Source organism: Rana temporaria, chromosome 5 (assembly GCF_905171775.1).
Source record: "Rana temporaria chromosome 5, aRanTem1.1, whole genome shotgun sequence".
In the NCBI taxonomy this organism is placed as follows: domain Eukaryota; kingdom Metazoa; phylum Chordata; class Amphibia; order Anura; family Ranidae; genus Rana; species Rana temporaria.
This window is the reverse complement of record NC_053493.1, coordinates 262719552-262743178: the sequence shown is the minus strand read 5'-3', so window position 1 is coordinate 262743178 and position 23627 is coordinate 262719552.

Genomic DNA, 23627 nt, shown 5'->3' with positions numbered 1-23627 from the left:
CAATGCCACTTACCGGGAGCAAATAATAACTTAGTAGCAATGTCACTTACCTGAAGCAAACAAAAAGTCCAAATCTTCTTTGTTATTAGTAATACAATGGCATTGGTAACACATTCAAGAAAAAGAAAAAAAAACGAACATATAGTAAAACCTTGGTTTGCGAGTAACTTGTTTTGAGAGCGTTTTAATAAATTTTGCCTTGATATACAAGCGATGTCTTGATATACAAGTAGTGTCATGTCACAACTGAGTATAAAAGAAAAGAGAGGTGCCTCTAAGTGTAGCAATATGGTTACATTTAATGAAGGTACAACATTTAGCAACTTATTGCTACACTTAGAGGCGCCTCTCTTCTCTTTTAGACCCTGTAAAAAAAAAATGCTTTGATATACAAGTGCTTTGGATTACAAGCATGTTTCTGGAACGAATTATGCTTGCAAACCAAGGTTTTACTGTAATGGCAATGCCACTTACCTGGAGCAAAATAAAAAGCTATTGGCAATGCCACTTACCAAGAGCAGATAAAAAGTTAGCAACAGTGGGGCTGATTTACTAAAACTGGAAAGTGCAAAATCTGGTGCAGTTCTGCATAGAAACCAATCAGCTTCCATTTTTTTTTTGCCAAAGCTTAATTGAACAACCTGCAGTAATGCTGGCCATACACTATACGAAAATTCGGCCGAAAATCGGTCGTAAAGAAAGATCTTTCGTTTTTCGGCCAGTTAATGGGCACAACATCGAAAATCGTTTGGACGTTTTTGAGCCGAAAAAACGAAGAACAAGTTTGGAAATTTTCTGCCGAACGAACGATAAATCGGAAGGTTAATGTGTTTCCCGTCCGAACTTTCTGCACTAGGTATATGTAAAAAAAAAACGAACCATTTTTTTTTTTTTTTATGTCCACTGAACGATTTATCGCCCATTACATGATGGCACTATCGTTTGTGCTCACGAAAGAACTTTCGTTTTTCGAAAGTTCTTTCGGACGATTTTTCGTGGAGTGTATGGCCAGCATTAGAAGCTGATTGGCTACCATGCACAGCTGCACCAGATTTTGCACTCATTTTAGTAAATCAAACCGAGTGTCACTTACCTAAGGCAAGTAAAAAGTTTAAATCTTCTTTGTTATTTGTAATATAATGTTTACATTGGTAACGCATTCACAAAAGAAAAGAAAAACTAACATAATGGCAATGCCACTTACCTGTAGCTAATAACAACTTTACTAGCAATGTCACCTACCTGCAGAAAATAGAAACTTAATGGCAATGCCACTAACCTGTAGCTAATAAAAACTTTACTAGCAATGTCACCTACCTGCAGAAAATAGAAACTTAATGGCAATGCCACTTACCTGGATGAAACAAAAACGTAATGGAAATGTCATTTACCTGGATGAAACAAAAACTTTATGGAAATGTCACTTACCTGGAGCAAATAAAAAGTTCAAAGCTCCTTTGTAAATAGTAATAAAAAAGTCATTGGCGATGCATTACAAAAAAAAAAAAAAAAGACCTAAAATAATGTAATTACATTGCCATTATTTTAAGTCTTTTTTTTTGTCCCAAGTCAAAATTACTATTGTAATTCAGAATGTATTTGCAAAACACTCAAGAAAACTTAAGATAATGATAATATTACTTATCTAAAGCAAAAAAAGTCAAAAGTTTATTTGCAAAAAGTAATATAACGCAGTTGGTAATGCAAAAAAATATATATATATATAATGGCAATGTAACTTACCTGCAGCATATCAAAAGTCCCATGCTTCTTTATACAGAGAACGAAGATTTTGGGAAGCAGGAAAGAAAGGAAAACTAATAGAAAGTAACTGATGTGTGAATATTCTGTGATAGGACTGTGATTGATAACCTTCTGGAAGTTCTTGGTACTGTAAATGATGCAGGTAAGACCCCAGAAAGTGATCTGTAATCCCCCAGAAGTGAAGGAGTTCATTGTTACTGGATGTCCTCTCCCTCCCTTTCTCTTCAGCTCTTCCCAGCAGAACAAAGAAACTGTGCTCACAGCTTGGTGTGCAACTTTCAAACAGGCTGACGTACTTCACAGGAGCTACTTCGCAACTTTGCAAAACTCTGGCTTTTTAAGGACAGATGATGGCTAAATGAGGAAGAGGATGACAAAGGCTGAAATAATCCAGAACCCCTTAAACGGTGCACCCCCCTTTTCTCTGTCCTCCTTGCTTCTCTAGGCAGTAGTCACTGTACACAGAGCAGCACCCTGGCCAGTTCTGGAGGGAAAGGTAGAAAGAAACTGCAGATTTTGGTTTCCTATACTGTACATAAGATGAAGCCTATGTATACATAGGAGACACAACTAGATTCCGCTAGTCCAGGGGAACTGGACACATAAAGAACTATTTATTGAGGCAGCTATATCTGGACTGGATCAAGGAGGGTCCCTTGAAATGTTAAAGGTGAAATATTATTTTAATCTAAAAAATACTGTATACATTTATTACCAATATAAAAACAAAATAAGTAGTCGATGTGCCCATACCGATGGCAATTTTACGATACCGCTATACTTTTTCTAAAAAAACAAACAGGGGTAATTGTAGTTGCTCCAGTTCTGATTAGACAAGTCAGATTGGGTCCCACTAGAATTTAAAAAAGATTGTTGATTCTATTAGACTGATTTGTGTTGATTGCATGTTAATACAACTACAATGTGCTAATTGCATAATTGAATATGAGCTGTGATTGGTTAAATTGTGAGATAATTGAAACTGGATTGAATTCTTTAACCATAAACTTGTAGCATATCATTATGACTGAAAACAGGGCATTTTTATTATAACATATATTTTTTACCTTCATGACTTACCAAATGTCCTGTAATTAGAACCTTCCTATCCTATGGGACTTAATTCACTGATTTATTGCACATGCATTGTTTGCCATAACATGTATTTTCAACAGTGGACCTTATTTCTTCAAGTATCTTGTTTAAAGTTTCTGCAAAGTCAATTGCCTAGATTCACGTACGTTGCCGCAACTTTGCGGCGGCGTAGCTTAAGGCATTTAAGCTACGCCGCCGTAAGTTAGCGAGGCAAGTACATGATTCACAATGTACTTGCCTGCTATGTTACGGCGGCGTAGCCTAAAGCAGGCGGGCGTAAGGGCGCCAAATTCAAATGTGTGTAAGGGGGGCGTGTTTTATGTTAATAAGGCTTGACCTTTCGTTTTTTTTTTTTTCTTTTACTGCACATGCACCGGGCGCCTACATTTCCCAGTGTGCATTGCGGCTAAGTACGCCGCACGGGCCTATTGATTTTGACGTGGACGTAAATGACGTAAATCCCGATTCACGGACGACTTACGCAAACGACGTAAAAATTTTGAATTTCAACGCGGGAACGGCGGCCATACTTAACATTACTATTCCATGTAGGGCTAAGCTCTAACTTTAGGCGGCCTATCTCTAACGTAAACGGCGTAAAAGTACTGCGTCGGCCGGGCGTACGTTCGTGAATCGGCGTATCTACTCATTTACATATTCTACGCCGACCGCAATGGAAGCACCACCTAGCGGCCATCCAAAATATTGAAATCTAAGATAGGACGGCGCAAGCCGTCGTATCTTAGATATGTTTAAGCGTATCTCTGTTTGAGCATACACTTAAACATCAGTCGGCGTAGATTCTGAGTTAGGTCGGCTTATCTACTGATAAGCCGGCCTAACTCTTACTGAATCTACCTAAATGTTTTTTTTTTATTAGAGTTAAGCCCCTTTTACATGTACGGATCCCACGAGGATCCGTACATTTCTCATCTGCTAGCTCAGCGGGGATCACTCCGTTGATCCCCGCTGAGCCAGCAGATGACAGGGCGGTCCCTGCATACTGTACAGGGACCGCCCTGTCAGATCTCTGCTCTTCTCTATGGGAGAATCGGATGAACACGGACTGTCTGTCCGTGTTCACCCGATCCGCAGATGGATGGAAAAATAGGATTTTCCTCCGTCTGCAGAATCGGACCATAGTGGGGACCGATGAGATCGGGGGTCAGCGGATGTTCATCCGCTGACACCCGCTATCCCATAGGGCAGGGGTCCTCAAACTATGGCCCTCCAGTTGTTCAGGAACTACAATTCCCATCATGCTCAGTCATGTCTGTGAATGTCAGAGTTTTACAATGCCTCATGGGATTTGTAGTTCCGCAACATCTGGAGGGCCATAGTTTGAAGATCCCTGCCATAGGGATACATGTATGTCTGTATTTCATCCGAATACGGATGGATAAAATACGGACATACTGTCCGCACGTGTGAAAGGGGCCTTAGACCTCCCATTTAGTTTTTTTTTTTGCTGTCTGTGCTGCCATTGTGGATAGTGTCTCCCCTCTGTTCTTGTGACCATTATCTCTGCGGCAGAAAGCGATGGGACATTTTAGAGTTGTCACTAGAGCAGGAAGAGGGGAAAAATCCTCCAATTGGGACACTTTTATCTATGACAACTCTTTAAAGCTGGGTACAATGTCAGTGAGACAACGGCCTGTTAAAAAAAAAAAAAACGGTCGACATTCGGCCTGTGTGTATGTCGGTCTGTCCAGCAGAAGCTGGGCATTTGGAAAACCTGGAAAACCAGCAGCCGACCGACTCCTAAACAGCACTCTCAGCCAATGGCAGAGAGCACTGATTGGAGTGTTCTGGCGGGGGGCTGTCCCCCTGTCAGAACACAACAGCTCAGTGGGGGGATCACTGAACTAACCATGCATGGTTAGTACAGCGGCTCTGACCGGCACTGACAGTTTTTTTTTTGTTTTCGTTCAACCCCAGAAAAGAGCACTATGAATAGAGGAGACAGACCATTGTTTCCTCCATCCACCCTCCATTCATAGATCGCTTTTCTATCATTTCAACTATAATACAGCTTTCATGAATGGAGAACAGTGGCAAAAAAGGCGGGCATATTTGACACTCTTGATGAGTACCTATGGTAGGTCCAGCAGCTGTGTTAGCTCCCACAGCACCAGAAGATTACCGATGCAAGGGTATGGGGAGGTGGGGAGGCAGAATGAAGATTTCAACTACAACATCTGCCACCAAAGACACTCCTCGATAAACTTAGGCTTTAAATTTGCTTTGGAAAATGGCAGCTGAAGGGTAAAATAGGAGCTGATCAAGGAGTGTAGGTATTTCAAGGAGAACTTCTAACAAGGTACAACACAGTAGGAATTGAAATCCAACTAGTTTGGGACCTATAGCTGAAAACAGAGCCTTTGACCTTTCAGTCAGAAAACTAGCCATTACACACAATTGCCTTGTCTAGGCAACAAAACAACTCTAAATAGAAAAGTACATGTAGCGCCCTTCCAGTTAGGCTGTTAAGTGGTTGTTGATTATTTGGATCTGCTCAGGGTTCCTGAGCTGAGTGTTTGATTGCTTACCCCTGCCTTTGGAAGAAGCTTCCAGAGCACAGATAGGAAGATTCAAATGATTAGCTAAATATTATTCATATTATTCATACCCTGGCCAATCCCTGGAAGGACGATTCCAGAATGTGGCTGGGAGGGGATTAATGGGCAGGAGGCCTGAACAGATTGTTCTTTCCTTGTCAGGGAGGGTTCCAGTACTCCTGGGGCTGCTGCCCTTAGTAGAAGAATCACTGACACAAGGGACTACAATTTGGGCCTCAGGGGTGATTAGGGTTGTGGGCCTTAGGAGAATTGCTGAGGAGATTTGTTATTTTCCTCATGAGAGATCTACAAGTGGAGGCTGGATGGCAGACAGCTTCTTGGACACTGTGGGTAAAGGTATTACTGGTGTCTCTTAGTTGTGCGATTGCCAAATAGGGTTCAGTGGCCAGAGATTGCCCTGTGGTCTGCAGCTGTGAGGCCTTGGACATTCCTAACATCCCCTGCCTGCTACCTCCAAAGCTGCTATTGAGAGACTAGACAGAACTTTGTTCTCCTGTGCTGTTGCTTAACGTTTTAGAGCATTCTTTGACCCCAAACCCCTTCTTCCTGTAAAAGTTCTGCTGCAATAAATCCTAAAAAAAGATTTCCCGTAGATAATGGTTTAATTTCTGATTGTTGTCCTCCACTAGTTGGAATAGGGGTGGGTGACACATCCTCTGCTCTGAGAGGTTCGTGCTAAGACTTGCACTTATTCACTTTTGGGAGAGTTACATCTCCTAAAAATTACAGACTACAAGTCCCAGCATGAACCCCTTTAGAGCTGAGGACATGACCCCCCCACCCCCCAACTAGTGGAGGACAAGTCCCAACATGAGATTTACGAATGTGATCCCCCAAAGGTGAAGTACTATAAATCCCAGCATAAACCCCTGAGATCTAAGAATGTGATCCCTTAGACTTCACGGGTTCATGCTGCGACCTGTAGTTTTTCACTAGCTGGGGGGCTGGAGACACCTCTTCAGCTTTGAGGGGTTCATGCTGGGACAGTGGGACCTGTGTTTCTTCACTAGTTGTAGGGGTGGGTTGTGATACATCCTTAGCTCTAAAGGGGCTCATGCTGGGACCTGTAGTCCTTCACTTTTGGGGGTCACATCCCCAAAAGTGAGGGACTACAAGCCCCAGCATGAATCCCTGAGATCCATCCTTGTGACCTTCTCCCATCGCTCTGCGGGTGTCATCTGCTGCCAGCTCATGCTCCCTAATGACACACACATGTTTTAATTCATCCGCCTCACCTCAAGCAGGTGCATGCTGACTCTTCAGACGTGCTTTAATCCTGGCACAGTTCCATTCCCTCAGGCTCTGAGAGGTGCATGCAGCTGCGCTAGAGAAGATGCAGGGAGGAGGTGAGTGGAACCAAAATTCACTAGGCGTGGAGGAGGAAGAAGTTAAATCCTTCTCCGCTCTGAATGCTGGGGCCTCGGCCTCGCACTCCTCCTCGTGACATCACTGGTTGTTAGATACCAAGTGGCAGGCGATCCTAGCAAACAGCCTGGGAAGTAGAGGCCAGCGGTGCAACAAGAGGGTCTCAGCCGGCTGGAACAAATACTGAAACACTGTGTGAGTAAATCGGAGCTGCTGCTGCTGAATGTAAGTGAGTGCTACTTCAGCTTTTGCCCCCCCCCCCCCCCCTCTGCCTCAGCTCACGGAGCCTGGGCGCGGTGCACCCTGTGCACCCGCCCAAGATCGGCCCAGACCAGATAATACCATCTTCAGAAGATTCAGTAGTAATTGGCGTTGGAGAAAAAACTGTCTTTCTTTTGATAAATGGAAACAAGGCTGAGACTGGACTGTTTAAAGTTTACCTGTACTGAAAGTTAAGACAGCAAAATATTAATGTGGGCATTTAGAGAGACCTATACATAACTATAGCATTATTCTTTAGCTTCCCAGGGCCCCCAAAGCCCACAATGCGGTGTGGCATATACTGAAATTAAAAAGAAATTCAGCCATTTGGCCAACCTCCTTCCTATCCCCTGCATCTTGTAACGCTGACATCTTGAAACATTAGTTTGAAATGCAAGCAGTGTTAAGTACTGGGATTTGGCTTGCTATCAGCCTCTTGCAGTCACCTGTGCAGCAGAGTCCAGGCTGGGGAGAGGAGAAGCAACACAAAGAGCCAATTGATTCTGCTGCAGTGCAAGGAGAATGTTGAGGAGAAAGCAGAGTGGCAAAAAGGTGAGCTCATCTGCTTGCCTATTCACTGGCACTTTACAGGCTTGGGGAGGGGCAAGGCCAGTAAGTGTCACTGAACTGCAACAGAAAAAAAAATCTACTCTTTTTCAGTGGATGGCAGGGCTATGTACTCTTCATTGGTCTTGATTACATCAGAGGGCATCCAACCGCTGGAGTGTGGGGGAGAGGAGGCTGAATGGACCGGTCTTACAGTCTTGAGGGATCCACTGGCGGATCAGGTAAGTAAAACTGCCTTTGCAGGCCCCCAGACCTAAATCAGAATTTAACTCCTACAGTGTGGGGGCAGCCCCCACTGCAAGGGAGAATGTTTGTTTTGCCTGGAGTTTGACTTTAAAGTGGAGTTCCACCCTGAAAAAAAAAATTCCTCCAAAAATCTAAAAAGAAATTAAAAAATAAAATAAAATAAAACATTTTTTTACTTACCCGAAATAGCTGTTGCTATGCGGAAGTCCCGAATCTGCCTCTTCATCCTCCACGGTGGATTCTCTTCCTCCTCCTACACTCGGTTTCTTCTTGTGAATGGGGCACGCTGCATTCTGGGAACTGTGTGTATCCCAGAAAGCAGCCGGCCCATTCACAATGTGCCGCGCTGCTCGCGCATTCGCAGTAAACAGTTCGAGAGATGGGGTGCACACCCTGTTAATGCTACAGGAACATACAAATGAAAATGAAAAATAGCCACACTCCCATAGATGATGCAATTAGATTTTTTCAGGAGACAAATAAAAACAAAAAACACACAATGGTGTACAGCAGTGGTTCTCAACCTGGGGGTCAAATGATGATTTGCCTGGGGTCACCGAATCCTGGGCTGTTCCTGAAGCCCATGCTGCTCTTCCAGTCTTTTCACGGCTGCCCAGCTGGGCTGTTCCTGGAGCCCGTGGCCACACACTCAGCCTCTTCGCAGCCTATTCAGTTCACGGGATGGCTGGGGAGCAGAGACTAGAGGTCAGCTGACTGGTGAGGAATGTGAAAAGGGAGGGGCTGGACGAGACCCTATCTCCTGATTTCAGCATAGGTGTCACTGATACAAGACACCACAAAGTCAGAGACACAGTGAAGCCGGAGACACAGTGAGTAACACTACCTGTGATTATAGTTACCATTAAAAGTCCCCACTACAGTTCTCAGGTCAGCAGATATCCTGGATCAAGAGCACCCAAGTTGGCTGATCAGAACTCTCGCCCCAGCACTGCCACTGATCCCCCCCACCGAAAGCACTGCCACTAAGACAAGGAATAAAAATAGAGAATACATGGAAGGGAAAGGAAAAGAGGGGGAGGAACAAAGAAAAAGGGAGAGAAAGAAGAACAAAGAGTGGTACATCCTAAAATAATAAGGGGTTTTAATAATGTACAAGTGTAAGGGAGTGCTAAATGTCTGAGGGTTAGGAGAGCAAATTATTTGTCTTGCCTTGGGTGCTGACAACCCACGCTGCAAAAATAATTTTACTGTTGGGGTCCCCACAACTTGGGAAATTTTATCAAGGGGTCACGGCACTAGAAAGGTTGAGAGCCACTGGTGTACAGGCAAGGGGAGGCAAGGTGACACGTTTCACACGACTGACGTGGTTTGTCAAAACCATACATAACACAACTATATATATATATATATACAGTACAGACCAAAAGTTTGGACACACCTTCTCATTCAAAGAGTTTTCTTTATTTTCATGACTATGAAAATTGTAGATTCGCACTGAAGGCATCAAAACTATGAATTAACACATGTGAAATTATACATAACAAAAAAGTGTGAAACAACTGAAAATATATTTCATATTCTAGGTTCTTCAAAGTAGCCACCTTTTGCAGCAGACACATCTCTAGAACTGTTAAGAGGAGACTGTGTGAATCAGGCCTTCATGGTAGAATATCTGCTAGGAAACCACTGCTAAAGAAAGGCAACAAGCAGAAGAGACTTGTTTGGGCTAAAGAACACAAGGAATGGACATTAGACCAGTGGAAATCTGTGCTTTGGTCTGATGAGTCCAAACTTGAGATCTTTTGGTTCCAATCCCCGTGTCTTTGTGCGACTTATTTGCAAAGTTTTATAACAGACACTAAGGCCCCGTACACACGACCAGTTTCCTCGGCAGAATTCAGCTTCCGACCGAGTTTCTGGCTGAATTCTGCCGAGGAAACTGGTCGTGTGTACACTTTCGGCCGAGGAAGCCGACGAGGAGCTCGACGAGGAAATAGAGAACATGTTCTCTATTTCCTCGTTGTTCTATGGGAGCTCTCGTCCCGCCGAGCTCCTCGGCGGCTTCAGGGCTGAACTGGCCGAGGAACTCGATGTGTTTGGCACGTCGAGTTCCTCGGCCGTGTGTACGAGGCTTTAGAATTATTTTTCCCAAAAGATTCAGTATTTTTTCATTTGTTTAGCAAAAAAAAAAATCAGAAGTGATTAAATACCACCAAAAGGAAGCTCCACTTATCTCAAAAAATGGGATTTGTAGCAAGCATAGAGCTGTGCACATGACTACAACTAATATGCGATGCTTGTGCCAAACAAATGCAAATGAGTGGGAAAAGGAGAGGTTCGGGAACTCATAGAGGACATTATAAGGAAGCTCAAAAACACAGTAAGAAACAATTTAATGAAAAATAGATTACAATAGAAAGGATATTGTTTAGTGCCAACTCTGCTTCATAATTGTACTTCAAAACAAAATGGCAAGAAGACAGAGAGGAGCCACAAAATGAATCACTACTTTTAAGTTAAAATAATTGCCATTTCTGTATGCAAAGTTACACTTACTAACGTTCCATTTATTTTCAGAGCACTCTGTGAAGACCCACTGCTGTTCTCCCAGCAATTTCCTCCCTTTGCTGCTGTACCTGCTGTCAGAAGATTAGCTGTTGAAGCCAATGTGACTGACAGGTACAAGTAGTGTAGAAAGAGAGGCTAGGAGAGCAGCAGGGAAAATACAACAGTGATACTCAAGGATGTATTTAAATTTACATACGTGCGCCAAAAGAGGAAACAGATAGGCTTTGCTAATTTTTTTTCTAAAAATGCTAGTTTCCTGGCTGTCATGCTGATCCAATGGCTTAAATCTAAACAATGGAAAAATGCAAGAACAACCCTTGCAGTGCCAGCCACCCCACACTGCAAGTGTTAAATGCAAGTTTAGTTTAGAAATGCACAGATATGGAAGCACTTACCTTACTCCTGACTCCAGCAGCCTCCCTTGATCCATGTTACTGGTCCCCTGCAGCCTCCTCCTATCCATGGCTGGCCAAAAATGGCCTGCAGGCTAAAAAAGAAAGAATGGATTTTCTCAACCATACAAGAGAGGAGTATATGGAGGAATTCTCCCTTGTGTTCTATTCACTCCTCGACTGTCAGAATACACTAATCAGTGCTGCAGCCCATTGGCTGAATGTGCTGATCAAATGAAAATTTTCCAACATTCTCGTTCGAGGGAAGTTCATCATTAGGTCTACTTCTCGTACACACGACCAAGAAACTCGACGGGCAAAACACATCATTTTGCTCGTTGAGTTCCTTGTCAGGCTGTCGAGGATCTCGGTGAGCCAAATTTCTCCATTCCCGTCGAGGAAAAAGAAGACATGCTCTCTTTTTGGCTTGACGAGATCCTCGACAGTTTCCACTTCGAAAAGTGTACACACGACCAGTTTCCTCGGCAAAAAAATAAAAACAGCAAGTTTCTTGCTGGTTTTTGCCGAGAAACTCGTTCTTTGGGCTGCAATCTCATGCTCACCCCATCCACATACACTTCAGGGATACTAGCCCTGCTTTGCACCTGAAGACAGAGATGCCCCAGAGACTGAAGCTTCAGGGAGAGAAGGAGAGAGCACCAGAGTTAACGGGAGCGAAGGTAAGGTAAGAAACATAACTTTTTCAGTCCCTCCCAGAGTAAACAAGCATTTAACCTTTGCAGTGGTGGTGGGGGGCTCTATTTGTCACATTCCTGGGCTTCAGCCTTAAAGTGGTTGTAAAGGCTCAAGGGGCCGGATTCAGATACATTGTAGTATCTTGCGGCAGGGCGTAACATATCTCAGATACGTTACGCCGCCGTAAATTAGGGCGCAAGTTTCGTATTCATGAAAAAACTTGCGCCCTTAGTTACGGTGGCGTATCGTCTGTGGTCCGGCGTAAGCCCACCTAATTCAAATGTGGATGATGTGGGCGTGTTTTATTCAAATTCACTGTGACCCCACGTATTTGACGTATTTTACGAACGGCGCATGCACCGCTCGTGAAAAATATTCCAGTGCGCATGCTCGAAATTACCCTGCTCGAAATTACCCTGCAAATCGAAATTACCCTGCAATCGTATTTGACGTATTTTACGAACGGCGCATGCGCCGCTCGTGAAAAATATTCCAGTGCGCATGCTCGAAATTACCCTGCAAATCGTCATTGCTTTAGACGTAAACATAACTTACGTACAGCCCTATTCGCGAACGACTTATGCAAACGAATTTTCAAAACTCGACGCGGGAACGACGTCCATACTTAACATAGGATACCCCTCATATAGCAGGGGTAACTTTACACCGGAAAAAGCCTAACGTAAACGACGTAAAAAAATGCGCCGGGCAGACGTACATTTCTGAATCGGCTTATCTACCGAATTAGCATATTCATCACATAAATATACGGAAGCGCCACCTAGCGGCCAGCGTAAATATGCAGCCTAAGATACGACGGTGTAAGACACTTACGCCGGTCAGATCTTAGGGAAATTCTGGCGTATGTAGCTTTCTGAATACAGAAAGAAGATACGCCGGTGCTTTGTAGCACTTACACGGTGTATCAATAGATACGCCGGCGTAAAGGCTATCTGAATCCGGCCCAAGGTTTTTTTACCTTCATGCATTCTATGCATTAAGATAAAAAAAAAATTTGTGCAGCAGCCCCCCCCCCCCCAGCCCCACTAATACTTATCTGAGCCCCATCTCGATCCAGCAATGTGTATGACAGCCTCGGCTTTCCCCCCCCCCCCCCACCTCATTGGCTGAGGCGGTAGCGGTTGCCATTGGCTCCCACTACTGTCAATCACAGCTAGTGAGCCAATGAGGAGAGGCCGGGGGTGGAACCGAGCCACACTCCATGTGTGAATGGACATAAGTAGTTGTGGATCTGGAACGAACCTGCTCAGGTGCCCTCATAGCAAGCTGCTTGCTATGGGGACACTAGGCAGGAGAGATGGGCCAGGAGCACCGGCAGGAGACAGAGGAAGAGGAAAATCGAGGCTGCCCAGAGCAGATAAGTATAATATATTTGCTATTAAACAAAAAACAAAGCTATAATTGCACTTTAAAGTCAATTATCCGGCATTCTGACTTCAGTTACTGCATATTTCTTCAAGGTTAGTGATGAGAAAATATTAAAGTCAAAGACAGCCAAGAAACTAATATTTTCAGAAAGAGGTCAGCAATGTCAGTACAGGTTTCCTTTAATGAGGGAAAGAGCAAAATACAGTTACCCATTGAGACCAATTATTGCTTGACTTTCACTGATCTAGTATAAATTCTCTTTGTACTACCCATAGTTGTGTGTTGTCACCTCAAAAATTTTAAAGTTTGGACACAAGACACTCCTTGTTCCTCACCTCTGAGGCATCCTGAGGAACTCGACGGGCGAAACACATCGTTTTCCTCGTTGAGTTCCTTGTGAAGCAGGCGAGAAACTCGACAAGGCAAGTTTCTCCATTCCCGTTGAGGAAATAGAGAACATGCTCTCTTTTTGGCTCTTCGAGTTTCTCGACAGTTTCCTCGACGAAAATGTACACACGACCGGTTTCCTCGGCAAAAAAATATCTCCCAGCAAGTTTCTTGCTGTTTTTTGCCGAGAAACTTGGTCGTGTGTACGAGGCCTAAGGCTCAGTCTCCTTACATTCAAGCCATGAGGCCACCCGAAACTGAATTAAAAAAAGTGGTTGAAAGAAAAACAGAACTACTATGGCAAAAGCTCAATTATTATTGTTTCAGTTTTAAAAAATTACCCCATAAGGAAAAGTGAACATGAATACATAGTAAGCCATCAAGTGTTACCATTTGTGTACCATTTTCAAATCTACGCTTTAAGACCTCAACCAACCTCAACCAACTAAGTGGCAGCTGGATGTGTGCACATCAAATGTTATTTCTAACATTTGTCTGAAGAAATACTTGATATAAAGGATGTTGAGGATGCTTGGAATGCTTTAGCTGGATGGCAAATGGCCTTCACCAAGGACACAATCTCTAAGGAAATTTTCCACAGGCAATGAGAGTTGGAATGAAATGGTCATGTTGGCAATTGGCAGGACAGAGCAACTGAGATGCATTACAGGGTACTGAAGGAGCACCCACATTGCCTTATTTTAAAGAAGAGCTCTAATGGCTCCATATGCCAAACCTTCTAGATTTTCATTGAAAAGTTGGAGGGGAAACTTCCATTTTACAGAAATCTGTAATCACTTTGTATTAGTGATATCTTTAATGTTGCACAATATACAGGTATATTTAAAGTGGATGTAAACCTGAAATGTTTTTTTTTTGCTGTCACAATGTAGAGTATAAGATTTCCTATCATCTGTGCCCAGTCTTGCCACAAAGAGTTAATCCTGCTCTGAACAATCCTCTTTTCTTTTTTTAGTGAGATAAACAGACAAACAGGAGAAAACCTTTGTCCGTTCTTCCCCCTTGCTGTAAATGACAGGTTATTTACATATCTCATGCACTAGCTTGAGACAGGCATTATTTTTTAATTCCCACCCCCACTCCTTTTCTGAACTCATGTGGTTACTTTACTGGATTTTGACTGGATGTTAGTGATCAGAGCAGAATTTAGTGTAAGGAAAACACAGGAGAAAATGCATGTTGACAAGGGGAGTGTAGAGGAGGGCGGGGAGTCTACTGACATCACAACTCCACCCACCGAGCTCCAGACAACAGATCCACCCACAGAATCTGCAGTTTTTCAGTTCTTATAACAGACAGAGGGGAGACATTTGACAGGTAAGGATACATGCAGGAGGCGTCTATATCCTTATAGATCAGCACTATGGCAGTAGTTTAGAAAGGATCAGAATGGGTTTACATCCGCTTTAATCATAAGATGTGTGCTTTAAAGTGAACTTCTACACTGCTCATAACGATTAATAATAAAATGCAAAGAACAAGACACAGCTATGATATGGCCGTCCACCAAAACTCAATGGCTGGGTAAGGAGGACACTAGAAAAAGAGCAAACAAAAGGCCAATACAGTTTAGAAACATGAACAGTAGCTAAAATGCTTTGATAGCATGGACAATAGCCAAGAAAAGTCTATTTTTTTATTATAGTATCCCAAAATATGAGAGACATGGGTATGCACTGCAGTGTTGACAGGAATCTGAAGAAAGCGGCTTCATTGTCATCCCAGTTATTACACAATTTTACATATATCTTTTGAACCATATACGAGTCTGTCTTTAACATTATTACCATTGTGTTTATTTTTCCAAATTCCCTATTTAAAGTAGTTGAACCTGTTGATCCTGTCTGTAGATTTTTGGATTTGACCACTTGCTTTAATAGAGTGAAAGAGTAGTATGTTCTTTGACATTGTTACCTGTAAACAAGGTAGTTTAAAATTGGCCATGTAGTTTTAAAATGACTTTAACCACTTCAGCCCCAGACCATTCTGCTGGTCAATGACCGGGCCACTTTTTGCGAATTTGGCACTGCGTCTCTTTAACTGACAATTGCGCGGTCGTGCGAGGTGACTCCAAAACAAAATTGGCACAAATAGAGCTTTCTTTTAGTGGTATTTGATCACCTCTGTGGTTTTTATTTTTTACGCTATAAACAAAAATAGAGCGACAATTTTGAAAAAAAATGAATATTTTTTACTTTTTGCTGTAATAAATATCCCTCAAAAATATATAAAAAAATATATATAAAAAAAACTATTTTTTTCCTCAGTTTAGGCCGATATATTGTATTCTTCTACATATTTTTCGTAAAAAAGAAATCGCAATAAGCTTTTATTGATTGGTTTGCACAAAAGTTATAGCGTGTACAAAATAGGGGATAGTTTTATGGCATTTTTATTAATATATTTTTTTTTTACTAGTAATGGCGGCGATCAGCGATTTTTATCGGTACTGCGACCTTATGGCGGACACTTCGGACACTTTTGACACATTTTTGGGACCATTGGCATTTTTATAACGATCAGTGCTATAAAAATGCATTGATTACTGTAAAAATGCCACTGGCAGGGAAGGGGTTAACCACTAGGGGGCGAGGAAGGGGTTATGTATGTTCCTTGGGTGTGTTCTAACTGAAGGGGGTTGGGACTGACTAGGGGAAAGGACAGATCGCTGTTCATACAATGTATGAACAGACGATCAGTCATTTCTCCCCCTGACGGGACCGGGAGCTGTGTGTTTACACACAGAGCTCTCGGGCCTCGCTCTGTAACGAGCGATCGCGGGTGCCCGGCGGTGATCGCGCCTGCCTGGCACGTGCGTCGGCACCAGGGGAGAACAGGGGGCGCACCTCCGGCGGCGCGCACGCGCCCCTATTGGCTGCAATGCGAAATGACGTATAGCTACATGATTTTGCGCAGCCGAGCCGACCTGCCGCCGTATAACTGCGACGGCTGGTCCGCTAGTGGTTAAAGTACAACTAAGGGAAGAACTTTTTTAGTTTTGGATAGAGTGGAGAGGGATTCAAACAGTCTGTTCTTATTGCTGTCTGTGCTCCGGTTAGGTTAGATCATCTCTTTTTGTCCTGTTTACCATTGTCATTGAAAGTATTCCCAAATTTTGAGTTGCCCCAGAAAAGTTATAGAGGGGAAATCTTCCAATGGGGACACTAGTTCTGGTGACCCGGGGGTCCCCAAGGGACTCCCTTCATTTGCATGACTTTCCTCTCACTTACTGTTTCGGCTATGGGACAGGAAGTGAAGGGATATCTCCCCAGTGGGGTGGTCAAAAATAAACTGACAGTGGTTAGGAGTCCCTTTCTTACTCTATCCAAAATGAAAAAAAAAATTGCCTATAGTTCTTCTTTAATTAAGTGACAAACAAACTAAAACATAATTTCAAGTAAAATCTTTTAAGGAGTTAAAGTAGTAGTAGTAATTTTTTTATAATTTTTTTTTTTTTTTAACTATGTACATGAAAGCTGAAAATTGCAAGCGACCACCATCAGTATGATAATTTGTTCCAGCTGCCACTTTTGCTGGGCAGCTTGGCCTGCATGCAGATGAGGAAAAAGTATAATAATGTGACATAAAAAAAGAATTCATATATTGAATGCTATTATTACAGGTATTAACTCTGTACAGTTACCAGAATATAATATTGTTTTCTACAGTGAGCCTTTAAATCAATTTTCTACAGGCTCAGTGACATTGAACAGAGTTTCCTGCTCGGCTGCTGAGCCTGACCCATAGGCAGGTACAGTGGCTGGCAGCAAAGTGCTTAGTGACGCTGAGCCTGCACTTTTAACAAGCTCTGCATCACTAAAGAGGCTCAGCCAATGCATCTGCCTGGGTGAAAATTGGATAGGCAGGGAGCTCAGTAACGCTAGACTGAGTGTTTTTTTTTTTTAGGCTTAGCGTTACTGATCTGCACTGAGCAAGGAATGAAGGGAGCCTTGACTGATGGAGCATGGCTACGAAATGGGTGTGGATGCACGCAATATGTAAAGTAGCGCAATACGATGGGCTACTTAGACGTGTGGTGAGAAAGTTGGGTCTGAAACTTGAGGAACTGCAGCAAAGAAAATTTGCCCGCCCTCCTGCCCTGTCTATGGTGTTTGTTACAGCATTCTCTTTGACCTTGCCAGCAATAAAAGTTTCCTTAATGGGCTATGCCCTTTTTTGGACGTTGGGTCAGTCTAAAGTCTGTCCAGCAGTACTTTAGACGTGGTCAAGGAAGCTGGGTCTGAGCCTTGAGGAACTGCAGCTAAGAAAAGTTGCCCGCCCTCCTGCCCTGTCTATGGTGTTTTTTACAGCGTTCTCTTGGACCTTGCCAGCAATAACAGTTTCCTTAATGGGCTATGCCCTTTTTTGGACGTTGGGTCAGTCTAAAGTCTGTCCAGCAGTACTTTAGACGTGGTCAAAGGAGCTAGGTCTGAGCCTTGAGGAACTGCAGCAAAGAAAAGTTTCCCGACCTCCTGCCCTGTCTATGGTGTTTGTTACAGCTTTCTCTTTGACCTTATCAGCAATAAAAGTTGCCTTAATGGGCAATGCCCTTTTTTGGACGTTGGGTCAGTCTAAAGTCTGTCCAGCAGTACTTTAGACGTGGTCAAGGAAGCTGGGTCTGAGCCTTGAGGAACTGCAGCTAAGAAAAGTTGCCCGCCCTCCTGCCCTGTTTTTTACAGCGTTCTCTTGGACCTTGCCAGCAATAACAGTTTCCCTAATGGGCTATGCCCTTTTTTGAACGTTGGGTCAGCCTAAAGTCTTTCCAGCATTACTTTAGACGTGGTCAAGGGAGCTGGGTCTGAGCCTTGAGGAACTGCAGCTTAGAAAAGTTGCCCGCCCTTCCGTCCTGTCTATGGTGTTTGTTACAGCTTTCTCTTCAACCCTACCAGCAATAAAAGTTGCCTTAATGGGCTATGCCCTTTTTTGGAAGTTGGATCAGTCTAAAGTCTGTCCAGCACTCATGGTAAAGACAGACACTTTAGACATGGTGAAGTCAATGTTCAAGCTGTGACTTGCACTGGTTAATTGTTTACGTTGGAAATTGTTTGTATTGGAAGATGTAAATAAAGCTGTGGTGTATGTGTAGTTTTGTTCAGGGCAAGGTTATTAAATAATGTTGTTGGATCTTTAAGCCTATGATCCTCAGCAGTCATGTCCAGTCCAGCCTCAGTAGTGCCCCCACTATGCTATCATTAGCGCCTCCTGAGGCAGCCCCCTCAATTGACCTCATCAACGGCAAGGCCCTACTAGGGAGCATTAGCAACTCAGTTTACTTGTTGCTCTTTAAAAGTCAAAAAGACAAGTTCATCTCTACTTTCTGCTGACTCCACTGCAGAATGTATCAAAGGCGTAAGAAAAAGTAAAGAAAGCGTTTTAGAACTACATACTGTATTTTGCTTTTAAGCATTTTTAATTATAACCATAATTTCTGTTATTTTAAGTAAGCAGGCATTCATCTAAAAATGCTATCACCATCTAGAAAAAAGTGGAAGAGTAATTAACACCCCATTACTACCTCCACCCACAATGGAAATGCATAAAATGTTAAAGCATATCTATGGTCAACATGTAAAATCTTATATTATGATTATATTAATATCCAGATTGTATTTCAGTTATTTCTTTTTAGTCCGAATGATCTTTTTTGTAAAGGTACTCAATGAAAATCCCCACGAATTTTCTTCCTTGAAGTGATATTACATTGTTAAAAAATGTTTTTAAATAACAAACATTTTATAATTACCTGCTCTGCGTAATGGTTTTGCACAGAGAAGCCTCGATCCTCCTCCTGTTGGATCCTCTGCCCGCGCTCCTGGCCCCTCTTCTTCTCTGAGTGCCCCGCAGCAAACCACTTGCAGTGGGGACACTTGTGCTTGCTCGCTCTTGTGCCCCGCTCTGTGTTAGGCTAATTTCACGTTGGGGCCGCAGGCTCATTAGCACTGAAGCGCTGCTCACTTTAGCGATGTTTAAAAGGCGCTTTTCGGCTGATGGCAGGACACTTTTAACCCCCGGGTTAAAGGCGCCCATTTTGTGGTGCTTTTTAATCGCTTTTCAGGTGCTTCCGAAGCGCTGTCCATGCATTCCACCCCAAATATGCTGCTTGCAGGACTTTTTTCCTGTCCCGCAAGCGCACCGCCTCAGTGTGGAAGCACTCGGGTTTTCACACTCAGGAGGCATTGGAGGTAGTTTTCAGGTGCTTTACAGGCGCTATTTCTAGCTTTAAAATTCATGAAAACTGCCTTCAGTGTGAAAGGAGTTGTCACTGGCTGTGAGCTGTGATTAAAAGTTGTGGCAAACAATGACAGTATCTCAGCCAATCAGGAGGCAGAGAACCGGGAGAGCAACTGCTCTCATGCAAGTCACTGGATCGCCATTGGGCATGGGTAAGTATTGGAGGGACTGTGGGGGGAGCTGCATATTGAAGTTTTTTTCACCTTCATGCATTGGATGTATGAAGGTAAAAAAAAAAAAAACCTTAAGCCTTTAGAACCACTTTGAATATTATAACACATATCTTTATGTTTGAAGCCTGAAATGTGGCAAAACGTTGCAAAGTTCAAGGGGGCCAAATACTTTCGCAAGGCACTGTATTTACTATGCCCTGTGTGTAGACAGAGCCTCAGAGGAGTTTCAGAGGGTGGAGTCATTATAGAAATCACAGCCTTCAGGCAGCAAGGTACCATGGGATCTGTAGTCCTTGGAAATTAAAGTAAACATCAGAGGAGAAACTGCAAAGCATGCAGGAAATTTAGGAAGTTGAGGAAAGAGACAGGCAGAACTCAAAACATAAAAGGAGATTTTTCAAGTTACCTTTATATTGGATTGTCAATAATAACTATTGTTTGTATTGTTATTACAATGCTGATGTTATTAAATGAAGGTGTATGCTGTGTCTATAGAATTCCTTTAACCACCTCAATACTGCACGCCGTCATATGACGTCCTGGTATTGAGGTGAGGATATCTGAATGATGCCTGCAGCTACAGGCATCATTCAGATATCCTTCTTTTCAGCCAGCGATTCTGCGCACCATAAGAATGATCATAGCTGCAGAGCCCGGAGAAGCACCGGATGGCGGCGGGAGGGGGGGTTGTCCCCTTCTGCCGCCATCCGATGCTTCTCCGGGCTCTCCTGTGCCACCAGGGGCCCGGAGAAGGAATCGGACAGCGCCAGCTCACAACAAAAGAGATTTCTGGTGACCAGATGGCCACCGGTCATCTCTATGACTGATGGAGGCCCGGGCGCGACGTTACATCACGCCCGGGGGAACCCGGAAGTAAACAAAGCCGCGATCGCGGCTGAAAGCATGAGATCGGAGATCGGAGCTACAGCGACTGTACTTTGTACACTTATAGTTTGCACTAATAGTGCAAAGTGGATTTGCCTTTAGTAAATAACCCCACATTTAAAGGCTGAAAAAAAAAAGCCAAACATCTGTAAATGTAAAGGGTGGAGTTCTCGTCGTTTTCCACGTCGAGTATGCAAATTAGCTATTTCCGATGATCCACGAACGTACGCGCGGCCGTCGCATTCTCTTACGTCGTCTCTAGTCGGCTTTTTCCGGCGTATAGTTAAAGCTGGTGTTTTGCGGCGTATAGTTAGGCTTGCCATGTTAAGTATGGCCGTCGTTCCCGCGTTTATTTTGAATTTTTTATTTTTTTTTGCGTAAGTCGTCCGTGAATCGGGATGGACGTAATTCACGTCTATGTTAAAAAAAATGACGTCCTTGCGACGTCATTTAGCGCAATGCACGGCGGGAAATTTAGGGACGGCGCATGCGCAGTTCATTCGGCGCGGGGACGCGCTTCATTTAAATGAAACACGCCCCCTAATCGCCGATTTGAATTCCGCGCCGTTACGCCGCTTGACATACACTACGCCGTCATAACTTACGGCGTGAATTCTTTATGGATTCGATTTAAAGCCAGGTAAGGTACGGTGGCGTAGCGTATCTCGGATACGATGTGCCGGTGCAGATCTTTGTGGATCTGCCCCCTTGTTTTTAAGGGCCAATTGGGCTTTTATTTGGTGGTAAAGGCTATAAATATCTCCTGATTTAGTTTTATTCAAGGGAACACTGGCCTAAAATAGTAGAAGATATCATGTGTGCGTTATATGTTATTTGTACCTGAAGTGGGTACAGGAAACAGTGGTACACATACCTTAACACATTGGCATGAAGGGTGAATTCACACATGCCCCTCAAGCTAATTACAGAGCAGCCAGAGCGATTTAGTGGTCTGGATGCTCTGCGTTGCCAGCTAGCTAGGGGTCAGTGTGGTGCATGATTCAACGCACCACGCCATCCCCTTTTTTAGTATTGTACAAGCTTTATTTGACGTGTACAAAACATACACTTCATTCACTGCAATGTTGGATGGTGCAATGCACTGCAATTCGAGTCAGTGTGCTGCGATAAAATGCAACTTATCACACTCTGCATTGCAGTGTGAATAGGACACACAGAAAACAATTATTTCCTGTGTGTCCCAGCAATGACAGATGTTTTACCATGTCACTGCCTTTAGTGTGAATTGGTCTTAAAACCTTTTTTCCTACATAAAACACAACACAACATTTTCTTGACAATAGACACCCTTTTTTTTTTATTACACATCCTCATCTGATTCTCGGTCAGGTGATGATGATTGATGAGAATGTAGTGGTGCCAGAACTATTTCAGAGTGACAAGAAAGACATGTAATACCACAAGGGTAAAGCATGGGGAAAGAATTAACACAACATGTGAACAGAGAGATAGAATTACTATTATTGTAGTAGTTAGCTCTGGTACTGGTACTTTTGCCTCTTACTCCTATTGTGTCAAAATAAGGACAGATTTTGGATAGGGAATGAAGTTTAAAGTGTTTGTTAACCCCCCAAAAAATTAATAAAGATCCTGTTTCTTTAACCACTTAAGACCCAGACCAAAATGCAGCTAAAGGACCCGGCCAGGTTTTGCGATTCAGCACTGCGTCGCTTTAACAGACAATTGCGCGGTCGTGCGACGTGGCTCCCAAACAAAATTGGCGTCCTTTTTTTCCCACAAATAGAGCTTTCTTTTGGTGGTATTTGATCACCTCTGCGGTTTTTATTTTTTGCGCTATAAACAAAAATAGAGCGACAATTTTTAAAAAAATGCAATAATTTTTACTTTTTGCTATAATAAATATCCCCCAAAAATATATGAAAAAAAAAATTCCTCAGTTTAGGCCGATACGTATTCTTCTACCTATTTTTGGTAAGAAAAATTGCAAGAAGCGTTTATCGGTTGGTTTGCGCAAAATTTATAGCGTTTACAAAATAGGGGATAGTTTTATTGCATTGTTATTAATTTTTTTTTTTTTACTACTAATGGCGGTGATCAGCGATTTTTTTTCGTGACTGCGACATTATGGCGGACACTTCGGACAATTTTGACCAATTTTTGGGACCATTGTCATTTTCACAGCAAAAAATTAGAGGGAGATTAGATGAATCAACAAAGAGGATAATGTAATGTTAACCCCGTGGGTTATCAAACGCTTGAAATTTGTGGCTACCATCAGTTTTCAGTGAATCCTACAGGTTTCAAAGTTTGCAATATGGGTGAATTTATGTCTATATTGGCCTGGGTACATTTTTGAAAAAACTTTAGTGCACTGTATGGCCCATTTAGGTTATTATTATTGGGGACTGTTATGTCTTTAATTGTATGTTGTGGTTGATTCAATTAGAGGCCACTTTCTTGCTGCAGGGTTTCCTATTAAAAAAAAAAGTGGGCATTTACCGGTAAATAATTTGGTGGCATATTGGTTTTATTGTATGTTGTTTAGGTTTTTCTTTTGTTTTGTTTTTTGGTTGCAAGGCCTCTAGTACATTAAAAAAAAATGTGACTTTTGTTTTAAGGGGTGGTATTTTAGGGTTTTAAATTTAGATTTTTAACTTAATAGGGCTTTTTTTACTGCTTTTGACTCCTCACAATGCAGCTTTAACTTGTTGCTGACCAATTCATCTAGGTACAGGGTCGTCAACAAGTCGATTGCAAGCTACCCCTCAACTGCTGGCAAGACATACCTGCCTTGATGACCAAAAAAACTACATCCCCATATTCCCAATCATTCCCAAATGATTGCAAATTAGACTTGTTAACACGTGCTTATCTTATAATAATGAAATTCATATAAGTGTTTGGCAAAAATTGGCCAACATCCGAATGGTATGCAAGGAGTTGAATATATAAGTTGCCCTGCAGTGTTGGCCTTTTTAAACATATCTGCTGTTGTGGCTTACAATCATTAGCTGCAGTGAATCAACCCAAAGTAACAGCTATTTGGGTACATCATAGACACAGAA